Here is a 17,047-nt window from a genome sequence, read left to right as displayed (position 1 = left end):
GAGGATATGAGTTGCTGAAAATTGAACCAGAGCCGCCGTTAGGGCCTCAGTCCTGAGTTCTCTTCAGATTACATTTGTGGACACTCTCACTCATGGAAAGCTCCACACAAAATTCATAAAAGCATAACCAGATTCCTGTGTCACAGTGCACAAGAACACTTCACAAGAGCTATATTCCAGCAATCGCAAAGTAGTTAAGTACTAAATTAACCTAAATTCTGAATTAACATAAGACAGTTGCCGGGCGCGGTGGCTCACGCCTGTAATCCCAGCACTTTGGGAGGCCGAGGCGGGCAGATCACGAGGTCAGGAGATCGAGACCATCCTGGCTAACATGGTGAAACCCCGTCTCTACTAAAAATACAAAAAATTAGCCAGGCGTGGTGGCGGGTGCCTGTAGTCCCAGCTACTCGGGAGGCTGAGGCAGGAGAATGGCGTGAACCCGGGAGGCGGAGCTTGCAGTGAGCTGACATCGCACCACTGGACTCCAGCCTGGGGGACAGAGCAAGACTCCCTCTCAAAAAAAAAAAAAAAAAAAAGACAGTTGACAATGGTGGGGGTGTGACTGGACCCCACCACGTACCCAAAGTTAGCCTTTGGGTCAGGGGTTTCCTTGCTGGAGTCCCTTTCGTGGTCACCAGAAAAATGTTACAGGAAAGGGGTCCTGATCCAGACCCCAAGAGAGGGTTCTTGAATCTCACACAAGAAGGAATTCAGGGCAAGTCCATAAAGTAAAGTGAAAGCAAGTTTATTAGGAAAGTAAAGGAATAAAAGAATGGCTACTCCATTGGCTGGGCAGCCCTGAGGGATGCTGGTTGCCCATTTTTGTGGTTATTTCTTGATTATGTGCTAAACAAGGGGTGGATTATTCACGTCTCCCCTTTTAAGACCATATAGGATAACTTCCTGACGTTGCCCTGGCATTTGTAAACTGTCATGGTGCTTGTGGGAGTGTAGCAGTGAGGATGACCAGAGGTCACTCTCCTGGCCATCTTGGTTTTGGTGGGTTTTAGCTGGCTTCTTTACTTCAACCTGTTTTATCAGCAAGGTCTTTGTGACCTGTATTTTGTGCCAACCTCTTATCTCATCCTCTGACTTAGAATGCCCTAACCATCTGGGAATGCAACCCAGTAGGTCTCAGCCTCATTTTGCCCAGCTCCTGTTCAAGATGGAGTTGCTCTGGTTCACACACCTTTAACAGGGGCAGGAGGAGTTAAGAGTTCTTGAAAGGGCTAAGTCAACTTGGCTTTCAGAGGATTCTCATTTCAACCCTCTTTTCTTCCCAATTTTGTCTCATTCATATGTTCCCTGCCTTTCCTCCTTTTCTCCTTTTTTGTTCCCCTTCGTGTTCTTTTTTTTCTTTTCTTTTTTTTTCCTCATCACTTAAATGTCTCACCACTTGGTGCAGTCCTCCTCTCCCTGGTTTGACTATGACTAACCAAGAGTTTATGGAGACCAGACAGGACTTCCTGACTGTAAGTGTTGAACAGCACTAAGGTGTGTTAGAAAGGGAAATCATGTTTCACAGTTTTTGAGTTTCAGTGGAAAAAAGGCAGAAGAAACAGGAAGACAGAGGTTGAAAAGCTCAAAAAAGCCACACACACACACACACACACAGTTTACATTCCAGTCCAAATAGAGTGAAGGCTAAAAATCTTTAAAAGACTACATGATGAAAATTAGTGCAAAAAAAAAATTATCTGTGTTAAATGAAGTTTAGCCTAAAGCTGTCTCTGTACATAGTTTAAGTTTGGCCTAAAGGTTTCTTCATATGTAGAGAAATGCAAGGTAACTTGATGTGAAAACAGTCACTTACTCTTGTAAGAAATAGCCAAGTTTCAGCCAATTACAGGCAGCCAGCTGCTCAAACCAGGTTCAAATAAGGCAAACATCAAGCTGTAACCATTCCAGCTATTTCTGTACCTCACTTCCATTTTCTGGACATAATTTTCCTTGTTATCCTACCATGCAGCAGGCCTAAAATCACTCTGAATCTATTCTGGTTTTGGGGGCTGCCTGATTCGAGAATCATTTTTTGCTCAGTTAAACTCTGTAAAATTTAACTTGTCTAAAGTTTTCCTTTAACTTGTGAAGTATTTTATCTAATAAGCTAGAGATTAAAGACAGCTTGCCATCTACCGTACTGGAGTAAGTGTCCTATGCAGGAGATAAGTTACTGGAGGAACCAGTAACATTTCATTTCTGAATTATTTTTTTAAAAAAATCATATATGTGTTATATGTACACATGTGTATTGTTAAAAGATAAACCGAGGCACATTAAAATTTTAAAGAGTTGATTTGAGCAGATAGTGATTCATGAATCGGGTAGTGCCAAACCACAACAGGGTCTGGGCTCCACTGAGGCAGTGGGAGGGGAAATGTTTTATAAAGTATTTGAGGAAGCAAGACAAAGAAAATATTTGATTGCTTACAGTAGAGCAGTAGCCATAAAGTTCCTAGTTAGAGGTGAATTGGCAGTGATACAGAATGGCTGGCCTCTCATTTAAACCCCACCATTAAGCCTGGAACTACAACCCTAAGTGAAAACAGCTGACCCATTTTTCTACCTGAATGTTGCCTTTTTGGCCTGCCACACCCCTATTCTGTGCCCATAAAAAAAACTTTAACTGGCAGAGCAATACAAGCAGCTGAGCGTCAGGGATACAAGCAGCTGAGCGTCAGGGACATAAACAGCTGAGCGTTGAGGATGCAAGCGGCTGAGCATCAGGGATACAAATGGCTGAGCAGAGAAGCAACTGAGCATCTGAGACTACAGATAGATGTGGCTAACTTCAGACAGTGCAGCTTCAGGCAAAGATCTCCTTCTTCTCGCACAATCCCCTTTCCAACTCCCCATTCTGCTGACAGGCACTTCCACTTCCATCACCCAATAAAATCCTCTGTATACACTACCCTTCAATTCATTCATGTGACCTGATTCTTCCTGGACACTGGACAAGAACCCAAGTGCCAAGAGGACAAGGGCTGGGACACTCGTACAGGGCCCTGCACAGAGACTGCTCCCACCAGAGAGGAGCAACCGGCCAGTTCAGCATTAGTTCACTCTGGTTCTGCACTCTTCTTGCTCACATGCTCCCTCTCACGAGGAGTGGCCAGTGGCAGGCTGAATGAAATGAGCTACTCCAGTTCCCTCCCACAAGGTCAAGGAAAAAATTCCATCTCAACAGTTTCTGACTGGTTAAGCTTAAGCTTTGTTTTCCTGCAATATGGCTGTTCACGCTGAGTTAGGTTTCAGTTTGGCTGTATAGAAACCCAAGACAGTGGAGCCATCCCAGCCTAATGGCCTCCCAATTATTTATTTTAACAGGGCATCGTTGTATCTATATTTGTGCATGAATCTATATGTGTACATAAATGTATACATATACAGACACATATTTGGAAGGTTAATGATTAAATAAATCATAGGGAAAATAGAGGGCATACTAGGGTAACAAAAAAGAAAAAAAAAGTCACCAGACTATTTAAAAGGAAAAAACAAAGAGAACAAAAATAAAGTATCATAAGTTTGTCCATGGAAATCCTGGGATGCAGGAATTACTTAAGCACTTAAAAACTAATTACAAGGGGAAAGCATGTTGAGAAAAAGAAGAGAGAAACAAAAGATACAAAGGAAAATATTACTCTTAATCAATTCAGTGTTTAAATAAATCCTTTAGGCAGCAGTTCTCAGACTTCCTCAACTTTTTTTTCAGGTTTATTATATAGGTAAATTGCATGTCATGGGGGTTTGGTGTACAGATTATTTCATCACCCAGGTAATAAGCACAGTACCCAATAGGTAGTTTTTTGGTCCTCATGCTCCTCCCACCCTCCACCCTCAAGCAGGCCCCAGTTTCTGTTGTTCCCTTCTTTGTGTCCACGTATATTCAATGTTTAGCTCCCACTTATAAGTGAGAATATGCAGTATTTGGTTTTCTGTTCCTATGTTAGTTCATTTAGGATAATGGCCTCCAGCTCCATCCACATTATTACAAAAGATATGATCTTGGTCTTTTTATGGCTGCGTTAGTATTCCATGGTGCATATGTACCACATTTTTTTAACCCAGTCCACCTCTGATGGACATCTGGGTTGATTCCATGTCTTTGCTATTGTGAGTAGTGCATGCATGTGTCTTTATGATGGAACAATTTAGATTCCTTTGGGTATATATCCAATAATGGGATTGCTCAGTAGAATTGTAATTCTGTTTAAAGTCCTTTGAGAAATCACAACACTGCTTTCCACATGTCTGAACTAATGTCTGAACACCAGCAGTATATCAGTGTTCCCTATTCTCTGCAACCTTACGAACATCTGTGATTCTTTAACTTTTTAATAATATCCTTTATGAGTGGTATGAGATGGTATCTCCTTGTAGTTCGATTTGCATTTCATTAATGATTAGTGATGTTGGACATTTTTTCACATGCTTGTTGGCTGTGTGTATGTTTCTTTTGAAAAGTGTCTGTTCATGTTCTTTGCCCACTTTTTAATAAGGTTGTGTGGTTTTTGGTTTAAGTTCCTTATAGATTCTGGATATTAGACCTTTGTCAGATGCACAGTTTGCAAATATTTTCTCCCATTCTGTAAGTTGTCTGTTTGGTTTGTTGATAGTTTCTTTCTCTTTTTATTTATTTATTTATTTTTTTTTTTAGATAAGAGACTTGCTCTGTCACCCAGGCTGGAGTGCAATGACATGATCTTGACTCACTGCAACCTCTACCTCCTGCGTTCAAGTAATTCTCATGCCCCAGCCACCTGAGTAGCTGGGATTACAGGTGCACGCCACCACACACCAGTTAATTTTTTTTTTTTTTTAGTGGAGATGGGGTTCAGACTGGACTTGAACTCCTGGCCTCGAACTCCTGGCCTCAAGTGATCCACCTGCCTCGGCCTCCCAAAGCGCTGGGATTACAACCATGAGCCACCATGCCTGGCCGGTAGTTTATTTTGCTGTGCAGTTCTTTCGTTTGATTGATCATTTGTCAATTTTTGGTTTTGTTGCAACTGCTTTTGGCATCTTCGTCATGAAATCTTTACCTGGTCCTATGTCCAGAATGATATTCCCTAGGTTGTCTCCCAGAGTTTTTATAGATTTAGATTTTACATTTAAGTCTTTAATCCATCTTGAGTTGATTTTTGTATATGATTCTGGTACGCTGTCTCTTTCTCATTTGTTTCAAAGAACTTCTTTATTTCTGCCTTAATTTCCTTATCTACCCAAAGTCCTTCAGGAGCAGGTTGTTCAATTTCCATGTAATTGTGTGGTTTTGAGTGCATTTCTTAACCCTAAGTTCTAATTTGATTGCTCTATGGTCTGAGAGACTGTTTGTTATGATTTCAGTTCTTTTGCATTTGCTGAGAAGTGTTTCACTCCCAATTATGTGGTCGATTTTGGAATAAGTGTCATGTGGCACTGAGAGAATGTATATTCTGTTGATTTGGGGTGGAAAGTTCTGTAGATGTCTACTAGGTCCACTTGATCCAGAGCTGAGTTCAAGTCCTGAATATCCTTCCTAATTTTCAGTCTCATTGATCTGTCTAATACTGACAGTGGGGTGTTAAAGTCTCCCACTATTATTGTGTGGGAGTCTAAGTCTCCTTGAAGGTCTCTAAGAACTTGTTTTATGAATCTGGGAGCTCCTATATCAGGTGTATATATATTTAGAATAGTTAGCTCTTCTTGTTGAATTGTTCTCTTTACCGTTATGTAATGCCCTTTTTTGTCTTTTTTTATGTTTGTTGGTTTAAAGTCTGTTTTGTCTGAGACTAGGATTGCAACCCCACTTTTTTGTTTGTTTGTTTTGTTTTGTTTTGTTTGCTTTCCATTTGCTTGGTAAATTTTCCTCCATCTTTTTATTTTGAGCCTATGTGTGTCTTTGCACATAAGATGGGTCTCCTGAATACAGCACACCAATGGGTCTTTACTCTTTATCCAATTTGCCAGTCTATGTCTTTTAATTTGGGTATTTACCCCATTTCTATTTAAGGTTGGTATTGTTATGTGTGAATCTGATCCTGTCATCATGATGCTATTTGGTTATTTTACACACTAGTTGATGCAGTTTCTTCATAGTGTCATTGCTCTTTATATTTTGGTGTGTTTTTGCAGTGGCTAGTACTGGTTTTTCCTTAACATATTTAGTACTTCTTTCAGGAGCTCTTGCAGGGCAGGCCTGGTGGTAACGAAATCCCTCAGCATTTGCTTGTCTGGAAAGGATTTTATTTCTCCTTCACTTATGAAGCTTAGTTTGGCTGGATATGAAATTCTAGGTAGAAAATTCTTTTCTTTAAGAATGTTGAATATTGGCCCCCAGTCTCTTCTGGCTTATGGAGTTTCTGCTGAGAGGTCTGCTGTTAGTCTGATGGGCTTCCATTTGTAGGTGACCTGGCCTTTCTCTCTGGCTGCCCTTAACAGTTTTCCCTTCATTTTGACCTCGGAGAATCTGATGATTATGTGTCTTGGGGCTGATCTTCTCATGGAGTATCTTAACAGTGTTCTCTGTATTTCCTGAATTTGCATGTTGGCCTATCTTGCTAGGTTAGGGAAGTTCTCCTGGATAATATCTTGAGGTGTGTTTTCCAGCTCGTTTCCATTCTCCTCATCTCCTTCTGGTACTCCAATCAATCAATTGCAGGTTCAGTCTTTTTAGGAAGTCCCATATTTCTTGGAGGCTTAGTTCTTTCCTTTTCATTCTTTTCTCTATTCTTGTCTGCATGCCTTATTTCTGCAAGGCGGTCTTCAAACTCTGATATCCTTTCTTCTGATTGGTCAATTCAGCTATCGATACTTGTATATGCTTCATGAGGTTCTCATGCTGTTTTTCCCAGCTCCATCAGGTCGTTTATGTTCCTCTCTAAACTGGTTATTCTAGTTAGCAATTCTTCTAACCTTTTAGCAAGGCTCTTAGCTTCTTTGCATTGAGTTAGAACATGCCCCTTGAGCTCAGCGTAGTTTTTTATTACCTATCTTCTGAAGCCTACTTCTGTCAAGTCATCCATCTGATGCTCCGTCCAGTTCTGCACCCTTGATGGAGAGACATTGCAATCATTTGGAGGAGAAGAGGCACTCTGTCCTTTTGGGTTTTCAGCATTTTTTTTACTCTTTCTCATCTTCCTGAATTTGTCTAGTTTCAGTCTTTGAGCCTGCTGACCCTTGGATGGGGTTTTTGTGGGGGCTTTTTGTTGTCGTTGTTGATGCTCTTGTTGTTGCTTTCTGCTTGTTTGTTTTTCTTTCAATAGTCAGGTCTCTCTTCTGTAGGGCTGCTGCAGTTTGCTGGGGGTTCACTTCAGGTCCTATTCATCTAATTCACTCCCGTGTTTGGAGATGTCATTTAAGGAGGCTGGAGAACAGCAAAGATGGGTGCCTCCTCCTTCTTCTGAGACCTCTGACCTCGAGGGGCACCAACCTGATGCCAGTAGGATCGCTCCTGTATAGGGTGTCTGACAACCCCTGTTGGAGGGGACTCCCCTAGTTGGGTAGCACGGGAAACAGCACCCATTTAAAGAAGCATTTTGTCCCTTGGTGGAGGGAGTGTGCTTCACTCGGGGGAAACCCATTCATCTAGCCTGCCCGGATTCCTCAGAACTACCAGGAGGAGAGGATAAGTCTGCTGGTCCACAGAGACTGCAGCCACCTCTTCCCCTAGGGGTTCAGGCCCAGGAAGATTCGGATTCTGTCCTTGAGCCTCTGGCTGGAGTTATTGGTGTTCCTGCAGGAAACCCCCACCTAATGGGGAAGGATGGGTCAGGCAGGGTCGGGCCTGAAGAGATACTCTGGCTGCAAAATACCACATCCAGTGTGTTGGGCTGTGGGGACAAGTCTTGGGATCAAGCCATCCAGCTTCCCTGGCTCTAGCAGGGGAAAAACGCAGACCAGAGCTATAGAAATGGGTTCCACCCTTCCCCCACCCAGGAAGCTTAGCGTATTAGGTAGTTGCCAGTCCCAGTGCTGGCTGCTGCCCCTCCCCCAAGGTGCTCAAACAGTTTAGACAGCAGGCAGCCACAGCCATGGTGCTGGTCACCCCTCCCCCTGGGAGTTTGGTAGGCTTAAGCCGATTCCAGCTGAGAGGTTGTAAGAATCTGCATGTTCTAGGGTTGGAACACTAGGCCCCAGTGGCATGGGTTGGCAAGTGGGATCTTCCGATCCATAGGTTGCACAGTTCCATGGAAAAAGCAGTTTCCATGGCTGTGTAGCGCTCCCACTCACTGCCACCCCTACCCCATGTGGTCCTCAGGTAGGCCGCCACACTGCACTGTTCTTCCCTCTCTCTGTGGGTAACGCCAGCCTTCTAGTCAATTTTGATGAGAGAACCTGGATACCTTGGTTGCCAGTGAAGCATTCACATGCTTATTATGGTTTTTTTCAATGGGAGCCTCGAACACTGCTGTTTCTAGTTGGCTATCTTGGCCCCACCACCAAGGGGATTACATTTCAACATGAGATTTGGGTAGGGCAAATATCTAAACTATAACAAAAATCAATATGCAAAAATCAATTCTATTTCTATACAATGGCAATGAACAAGCCAAAAATCACATTAATAAAATAATTCTACTTATAATCACATCCAAAAAGTGAAATACACTTATGGTCAATTGACTTTCAACAAGGGCACCAAAACAATTCAATGGGAAAAGAAGAGTCCTTTCAACAACTTGTGCTAGGGCAACTTAATAGCCACATGTGAAAGAATAAAGTTGAACTCACTATCTCACACCATAAATAAAAATTAACTCAAAATGGATCAAAAACCTACAAATAAGGGCAACAATTATAAAACTCAGAAGAAAACACAGAGTTAAATCTTCATGACCTTGGATTGGCAAAGAATTTTTAGATATGAGATCAAAAACATGAGCAACAAAAGAAAAAAAAACAGATAAATTGAACTTCATAAAAAAAATTTTAATAGAGATAAGGTCTCACTATGTTGCACAAGCTGGTCTTTAACTCCTGGCCTCAAGCAATCCTTCCACCTTGGCCTCCCGAAGTGCTGGGGTTACAGGCGTGAGCCACCACACTCAGCCAAACTTCATCAAAATATTTAAATTAATTGTGTCAAAGGACACACTATCAAGAAAGTGAAAAGACAAAGTATTTGCAAATCATACACCTGATAACCAGAATTGTACCTAGAATATATAAAGAACTTTTACAACTCAATAATAGAAAGACAAATGACCCAATTTAATAATGAGCAAAGAATTTGAATATACATTTCTCAAAAGAAGATATGCAAATGGAAAATAAGCATATGCAAAGTTGCACATCAATATTTGTTAGGAAAATAGAAATACAAAACAAAATCACAATGAAATACCACTTCCCACTAGGATGGCAAATATCAAAACAGCAAAACAAATGTGGGCAAGATGTGGAGAAACTGGAAACTTCATACACTGCTGGTCAGAATGTAAATGATGCGGCGACTTTGGAAAACAGTTTGGCAGCTCCTCAAAAAAATTTAAACATATAATTACCATATGACCCAGAAATTCTACCCATAGGTACATATCCAAAAGAAATGAAAATATATGTCCACATAAAAACATGTACACAAATGTTCATAGTAGCAAAGTTCATGGTATCCAAAAAGCCAAGATAACCAAAATATCCATTGACTAATGAATGGATAAACAAAATGTGGTCTATTCATACAATACAATATTATTTGCCCATAAAAAATAATGAAGTGCTGACACATGCTGCCATGTGGCATGTATACTAAGTGAAAGAAGTGAGACAAAAAAGGCTACATATGGTATGATTCCATTTATATGAAGCGTCTAGATTAGACAAACCCATTGAGACAGAAAGGTTAGTGGTTGCCAGGGCCTGGGGAGAGGGAGAAATAGGAAGTGACTGCCAACACATAATGGAATTTCTTTTTGGAGTAATGGAAATATGCTAGAATTAGATAGCGGTGATGGTTGCACAACTTTGTGAATGTATTAAAGCCACTGAATTGTACACTTCATTTATTTTGGTTATTTTTCATAAACACTAGATGACCAGGGAGAATTGTACAATTTAAAAGAGTAAATTTGCCAGCACAGTGGCTCACGCCTGTAATCCCAACACTTTGGGAGGCCAACGCGGGTGGATCGCTTGAGCCCAGGAGTTCAAGAGCAGCCTGGGAAACACGGCAAAACCTCATCTCTACAAAAAAAATTTTTTTAAATTAGCTGGTGTGGTGGCACATGCCTGTAGTCCCAGCTACTTGCGAAGCTGAGGTAAGAGGATCAATTGAGCCTGGGAGGTCAGAGCTGCAGTGAGTCATTATCATACCACTGCACTCCAGCCTGGACAACAGAATGAGACCCTATGTCCAAAAAAAAAAAAAAGTGGGGGTAAGTTTTATGGTATGAAAAAGCCTATTTTTAATAGAAGTATTGCTTCTTCCTCCTGTCTCTCCCTCTCTCCTTGCATCTATATACTACTTACTCCAGAAAAAGCTACCTGTCATGTCATAAGGACACTCAAGTAGCCCTATGAAGTCATGCATGTGGTTAAAAATTGAGGCCTCCCACCAATGAGCAGCAAAGGAACTGAAACTTTCTACTAGCATCCATGTGAATGAGCCTTCTAAGAAGTGTATCCTCCAACCCCAGTCAAGCCTTCAATGGCTGCAGCCTGATAATATCAGAACCACTTAGCTAAGCCACTCCCAAATTCCTGACGCACAGAAACTGTAAGATAATAAATGTATGTTGTTTTAAGCTGCTAAATTTTGGGGTAATTTGTTATGCAGCAACAAGATAACTAATACTTATAATCAGAAATAGCAGTGGGTCGCTCTTAAAGAATTTGTTGAAAACCCACATATTCAGGCACTGTATTAGCCACTGGGATCCCTGGTAAATAAAAGTACCTACAACTCCTGGCCTTATATAGCTTAAAATATAGGATATATGATAGACATTAACCAAATAAATGCATAAATATGTCATTATAAACTATTATAGGCAACAAAAGAAAACTATGGGTTTTCATAAGAACATAGAGTAGGAAAACCTCAGATCTCAATTTGTATTCTTATTTTGGAAGGTATTATTCAAAGCCTCTCCATTTTCCAGTTCACTTTTGTTCCACCCATCACTCGCTGATAGAATCAGGGAGAATGTATTGAACGGATCCTAAACCTGTAGTATTGCTGCTGCTCATTGAACAGATAGTGCACTTGCACTATCACCCTGTTGTTGCATCTGGAGGAGTCCATTCCACAACATCTGTGGCATGTTTCTGTATATCAGAGAACTCCCACCCTGTAGCTGACCAGTACATGGAGGAACTACAGGAAGCTAAAAGAATCAGTTGATCATCCTCTGGCATTCCAAGACTTACACTGATCACCACTAAGCACTGGGGAGAGCAGATGCCGTTTTTCTGTGTAAATGTAGTATCCATTCATAAAATTGGAAAGTGGCTGAGGCCTCATGAAGTCACAAATGCCATTAATCCCTGGCATTCTCACTCTAATGACATCTGTCTATTTGGATTCACTTTGCCTTTCATCCTTCCTAGATTAACCCTGACCAAGACCTGGCTCTCCATGCCATACATGTGTTTACAGCAATCAAGAAAAGAATTGAAATAAACAGTGAGTGAGAGAGGTAGTAGAAAGAGTGCTGGCCTCCCACTAGCACGATGGTCACTCCAACATTTGGTTGCAATGGAAAGTAACAGTCCTGAAAATCAGTCATGGAATCTTGTTTTCTACCTCAAGAAAACCCTAGAGTACATCTGAACTTACACCTGAGACAACCAGGGAATCCCCCAGAACAAACTCTTTTAGGGAAAGAGGTCTGGTGCATGAGTCATGCCATTCATCCAGACAGCCCATCCACCAGCCAGACACAGTTGTAGGCAAATTTACTAGGACCTTCACCATGAATACACAGGCACACACACACACACACACACACACACAGGTTTGTTCCAGTCACACACACATTTCACCTCAGTTCTATGAACCTAAATTTCCAGTTTTCTGCACCTACCCCAATATCTACTTTTACTCTATCAAGTTTTGTCAACACTTAAACTCTCTTCTGGTTTTCTTAGAACTCAGATATCATAATATCAGATTTTCAAAACAAAACAAAATTCACCAAGATTGTGACTGAGTAGTAGTTATCCACATTCAGAGGATGAACTGGCCCACAAATATCTAACTCATCCCCAGTTTCTTTCCTTGTCTTTCATTAATTGCTTCCATTACCCCAATCCCAGCCTGAAGAGGTGTTATGGCCCAGTTAGCCTGAGACAGAAAGAGTAGACATAAAAGCCTCCCATTAATTCTCTGTCATAGATTTCTTAAGTTTGAATAATGTTTAAAAGATAAAACCTCCCATAAAAATCCTACTGTTGCTCTACATTATTTTTATTGTGTTACTTTAAAATGAACAGATATAAAACTAGATATAAATTTCCCATACATATAGCTCTTAAATTACTTCAAAACTCTAGCAAAGCTGCAAATTAAAAACAAACATGCAAAAGCCACTAGAGTTCATACAGAAAACATCAGTGTGATAAATGATGTTTTGCTGGAACTAAATTGCTGGCGTTGGGTTTAATAGACCTACTATTTGTATGTTTTATGCTTCGCTTTCTGTCCTCTTGATTCTTTTGACTTTGAACAATACTGGAAGCATATCTTAAGTCTTTCTTTAAGTTATTGCAGGATTAATCGTTTTTGGTAAATAAGCTTGTTTTAACTACTAATCCATTAGTTTGAGGGGCTGATAAATTTAATAGTGCACCACAATAAGTACATAATAATAAAAATACTGAAGATTAACATTAAAAATACTATTGAATAAAAATAACTGTATTCTTTCCTGCTATTGAATGACAGTTCAAGTTGGTATGTCTCACAATAACTGTTCTCAACATGATATGCCACTGCTATGACAGAAGGCCTTTTGAGCTAAGGATGTCTGTACTACCTTTGGGCCACAAAATTGATCAATTTTCCCACATCTTTCTCTATTAAAACTTAATGTAAAATCGACATTTCCATAGCATGCCATGATATTATTTGTTCTTCATTTGGCACCAAAGTCAGCCTTCAGCACTAAAAATAATGTAGTAGAACATTTTGATTTTATTTCTTTAAGATTATCTTCAAAACAAAAGCGGAAAATTTGAAAATTCTCATGAAACACTCACTCTCTCAAGAACACATCTACAGACCTACTTTGAGAAACAGAGCTTTAATAGCACAACTGAGTTACAGAGGAAATATTTAAATAGTGTTTTACTAATGCCTTAGGAGATATTCAGTGGTGAGAGAACCTTATCGGTCCATCTTTATCTTGAAGCCCCCAACGGGGCTGTCTTTCAGCCTCACCTCAAGTCAGACCTCTTAAGCAGGTCAAGACCCACAACAGAGAGCACTCCCTCTGCTGCTAGCCTGAGGACTGTTTTCCATCCCTTTTCCCATGAAGGGACTCATTACATATGGTCCCTGTGCTGGCCTCCTCCTGTGGTTCACTCTTGTCTCATTACCTGGGGTAAGAACCCTCTTGCCAGCTTTAATTATGAACGAGTTTATAGTCTTCCTAGACCATTAGCTCAAGGATCACAAATATGATTGCCTCCATAATTGACAGATACAATGGTTCCAGTCCACTAGACCTTCCTCTCACAGCCCTGGGGATACCCTTGTTTTCTACCCACCTCAGACCCCTCCCTTCACCCCCGTGCCCCACCATGTGCCCAGGCCAACCAAAACAAAGATGCTGCAGGAAGTACTGGTAGTTCAGATATCTCCTTGGTCGATGTAGACATTATTTTCCTAGGCCTGAGGATCTACTGAATAACAAAGTCAAGGGGTTTTTGTGGAAGAAAATTCAACTTTGAGAAAAATGAGTGAATTAGTTGGGTTGCTGAAAAGTCCTCTTCAGGGAAAAGGTTTCCTCTTTATTTGGTCAAGGGCCCTCTTCACAATCTTCCCATTTGTGGCTCCACTTTGCTGTCCCCTTATATAGTTATGGTCAAAGCCAGATAAAATATTATGTGGAAATCAATGAAGTTAGTAAAAGGAGCTTACTGAAAATAAAATTATACCATTATCACAACAATAAGATAAAATAGCAGAAAAGAGAATAAGAAGCATGAACACCAAGAATAAATAATATAAAATATGAAAGATTAAAAACCAGGAGTTTAAAAGACAAAACTGGCAAAGAATAACACTAACTAAATGAATTTATTAGAAAGACAAAAGAAGAGTCATGCACTAAATGGAAGGAAAAATTAAATATCAAAAATAGTGTGCAAAGGTTAACATCCTCCAATAGGGCAAACTGGGTGAGTCCTTTGAGCCGTGTGTGCTGCAAACTTCCTACTTGACTGACTTGCCAGGGTCAAGCATCATCGCTGAAGGCGGTCCTGAGGGGAGGGTCTGTTCTTAGGGGAGGTCTCCTCAAGTCAGCGAACTTCAGCACAGAGAAGGTCAGGGCAGTGAAGATCTCACCATTCAGCTCAAGCCTCCAGGTACTTTGAGGTAGCTTTCATTCCACGATTAAGAAGCTTTGCCAATAGGCATTAAATTGTTCTAGTTGAATTTCCAACCTAGCCCCTGTGCAAAACCATGGCCAAATTGGATGGTTTCTCCATAATCAGAAAGTGTGCCTTCCAGTATCTATTAATCGTATATTTTATCCTGGGATGCCACGCTAGAAAGAAACAGGGTCTTCACGACATCCTTGTTTATTGCCTCTGCAGTCCACTCTGTTCCGGGCTGATGTTCGACTGGGGCTGCTTAGCTAATTCACAAAGTAGTAGATTCCAGGCCTCTGGTCAAAATACAGGCTTCTGTTGTTTTACTCTACTAATAGAAACAAATATTTGTTTCTATTTGGCACTTAATATATGCTGAAATCCTCACTGCCTACCTGCCCCAGTCTAGGGAGAACTGGCAGAGCTAAAGCCCACAGAAGCAGCCATCCCTGGTCGGAAGCTGTGGGAGGAGCTTTCACCTCTTTGGCTCTATTTTTACATTTTCAGGGTAATATGTTCTCAAGATCATTAAGTCAGTGCTGAAAAGGCTATAAAAATATAAATGGAAGATTCAGCATTCCATGGAGGTAGAAATGGAAGGGTGATTTGTCTTATCATTTTCTCGCCCTAATAATGAAGACTCCATCTCTGTAGCCACTTCCGACCCCTGGACATACACCGTGTGTTTGAGTGGGTGTGTGTGTGCACGCACGTGTGTGTGTATGGGTGTGTGTGTAGGGAAATCATGAAGGAAGGAAGATGTGCAGAGGTACCAGGCTGTTAACATTTGCTATTACCTCAGGGGGATGGGAAGAGAGATGGTTATAGGAGGCCGAGATTATTAAGTTTTTCTCTACAGATCTTGGCATTATCTCTCTGATTACAATAATATTCATTGCTCTTGTAATTTAAAAAAATAATAAAATAAACTTGAAAAAGAGAGGAAATTTTTCCCATCAGAATAAGACTGCAACAAATGAATAAATAGTTTACAAAATGTGGCTGACGGTGTAAATTTGCATTTGTGTACCTGGTGAATAAATATGCCTACCAAGATCAAAGCCCATAGAGAAGACATATCTCTTCTTCTTCCAGACCAGACTAGGTCCTGCAGGATGTTGATATTTCAAGTCATCACTCTAAGAGCAAATACTCATGCAAGATATGAATGAGGACATAATTACCTTAGCAGGGAGGGGTCTGTACAAACTCCTTTGACTTTAGAGCCCTAAAAATAGAATATGTTGAAGGCAAATTATCTTTACTACCCTTGAAAACACTGCTCTCTAAAACCAAAGTCCACAGTACTGAGTGGATTAGCCACTATAAATTACCTGTGCAGGACTGTATGTATATGTGTATGTGTGTATGTGTGTGTGTGTGTATGTGTGTGTGTATGTGTGTGTAGAAATGTTGTGAATAATAAATATATTGAAATAGGAATTCTGTGTGCATTAATTTTGCTTTAATTCTACCTTCTGAAGATATCTCATTAGTAGAGATCATATTTGTCTTTTAAAAATCTCTTTGAAGATGTCCCATGGAAGTGGGGGAATGGATTATTCAAGATGGCCAACATTCTAATAAAAACTGGCTTCACTTTTCTGGCATCATAATCACTACCTCTATCAAAATAGTCTGCAAACAGAGTGTCAGAGTTCGGTCCAGAGACTCAGCCCAAAACCCAAATTTCTGGTAAGAGGGAAGATTCTGAGGGTCCTGGTGTCTTGTGGGAAAAGAGGACAGGTGAGGCTGATGAAGCTAAAAGTACAGAAGCCCACAGCACCACCCACAGATACAGTCAGTAAGTGGAGCTGGAGAATGGGAACACAGCCCCTGGCACAGAGGAGCTAGACTTTATCTAGCAGGCCCTGATATTTGTGATTTGGAAAGATTTCCTTTCATGAACATTTGGCTTCCCTGGGAGTTAACCTTGGTGCTTGACTCAGATCCTGGCCTTCGGTAGAACTCAGTAGCTAAGTTCTGCCCTTGTTCCTAGAAAACTTTTTTTTTTTTTTTTTTTTGAGATGATGTCTCACTCTGTCACCCAGGCTAGAGTGCAGTGGCGCGATCTCTGCTCACTGCAACCTGTCTCCTGGGTTGAGGCGATTCTCCTGCCTCAGCCTCCTGAGTAGCTGGGATTACAGGCATGTGCCACCATGCCCAGACAGTTTTTTGTATTTTTAGTAGAGACAGGGTTTCTCCATGTTGGCCAGGCTGGTTTCAAACTCCTGACCTCAAGTGATCCACCTAACTTGGCGTGCCAAAGTGCTGGAGTTACAGGCATGAGCCACTGAGCCTGGCCTGGAATAATTTTTTACCAACTCTTTCTAACATTTTGGTTATGGCTCCTGCCTGGGTCATCCATGGCTGGTTACCTTCCGTCACCTGACCTTCACCTGCACGATCAACAATGTGGCTCCTGCCTAAATTCTTGCCCTCACCTGTCTTTCCTCCCAACTTACATCCCCTGCTGACCTGCCTCACTTTTCTGTTTTTTTAAGACATCAGACTTTAATAAGGGAAA

General features: G+C 41.0%; 1 long non-coding RNA gene across 1 annotated transcript in view; it reads left to right on the top strand.

The window, feature by feature from the left end:
* The window catches only part of LOC134732349 (uncharacterized), a 31,193-nt gene that overhangs the window by 3,307 nt on the left and 10,839 nt on the right, over positions 1-17,047 (top strand). Inside the window, exon 2 of the long non-coding RNA XR_010115396.1 lies at positions 3,719-3,781. This is a non-coding gene — a long non-coding RNA (uncharacterized lncRNA). The remainder of the gene's footprint in view (positions 1-3,718; positions 3,782-17,047) is intronic.

The sequence above is a fragment of the Symphalangus syndactylus genome, chromosome 14 (genome assembly GCF_028878055.3).
Source record: "Symphalangus syndactylus isolate Jambi chromosome 14, NHGRI_mSymSyn1-v2.1_pri, whole genome shotgun sequence".
Taxonomy (NCBI): Eukaryota; Metazoa; Chordata; class Mammalia; order Primates; family Hylobatidae; genus Symphalangus; species Symphalangus syndactylus.
Note: the sequence above shows the minus strand (reverse complement) of the source record. Positions and strands in the feature narration are given on the sequence as shown.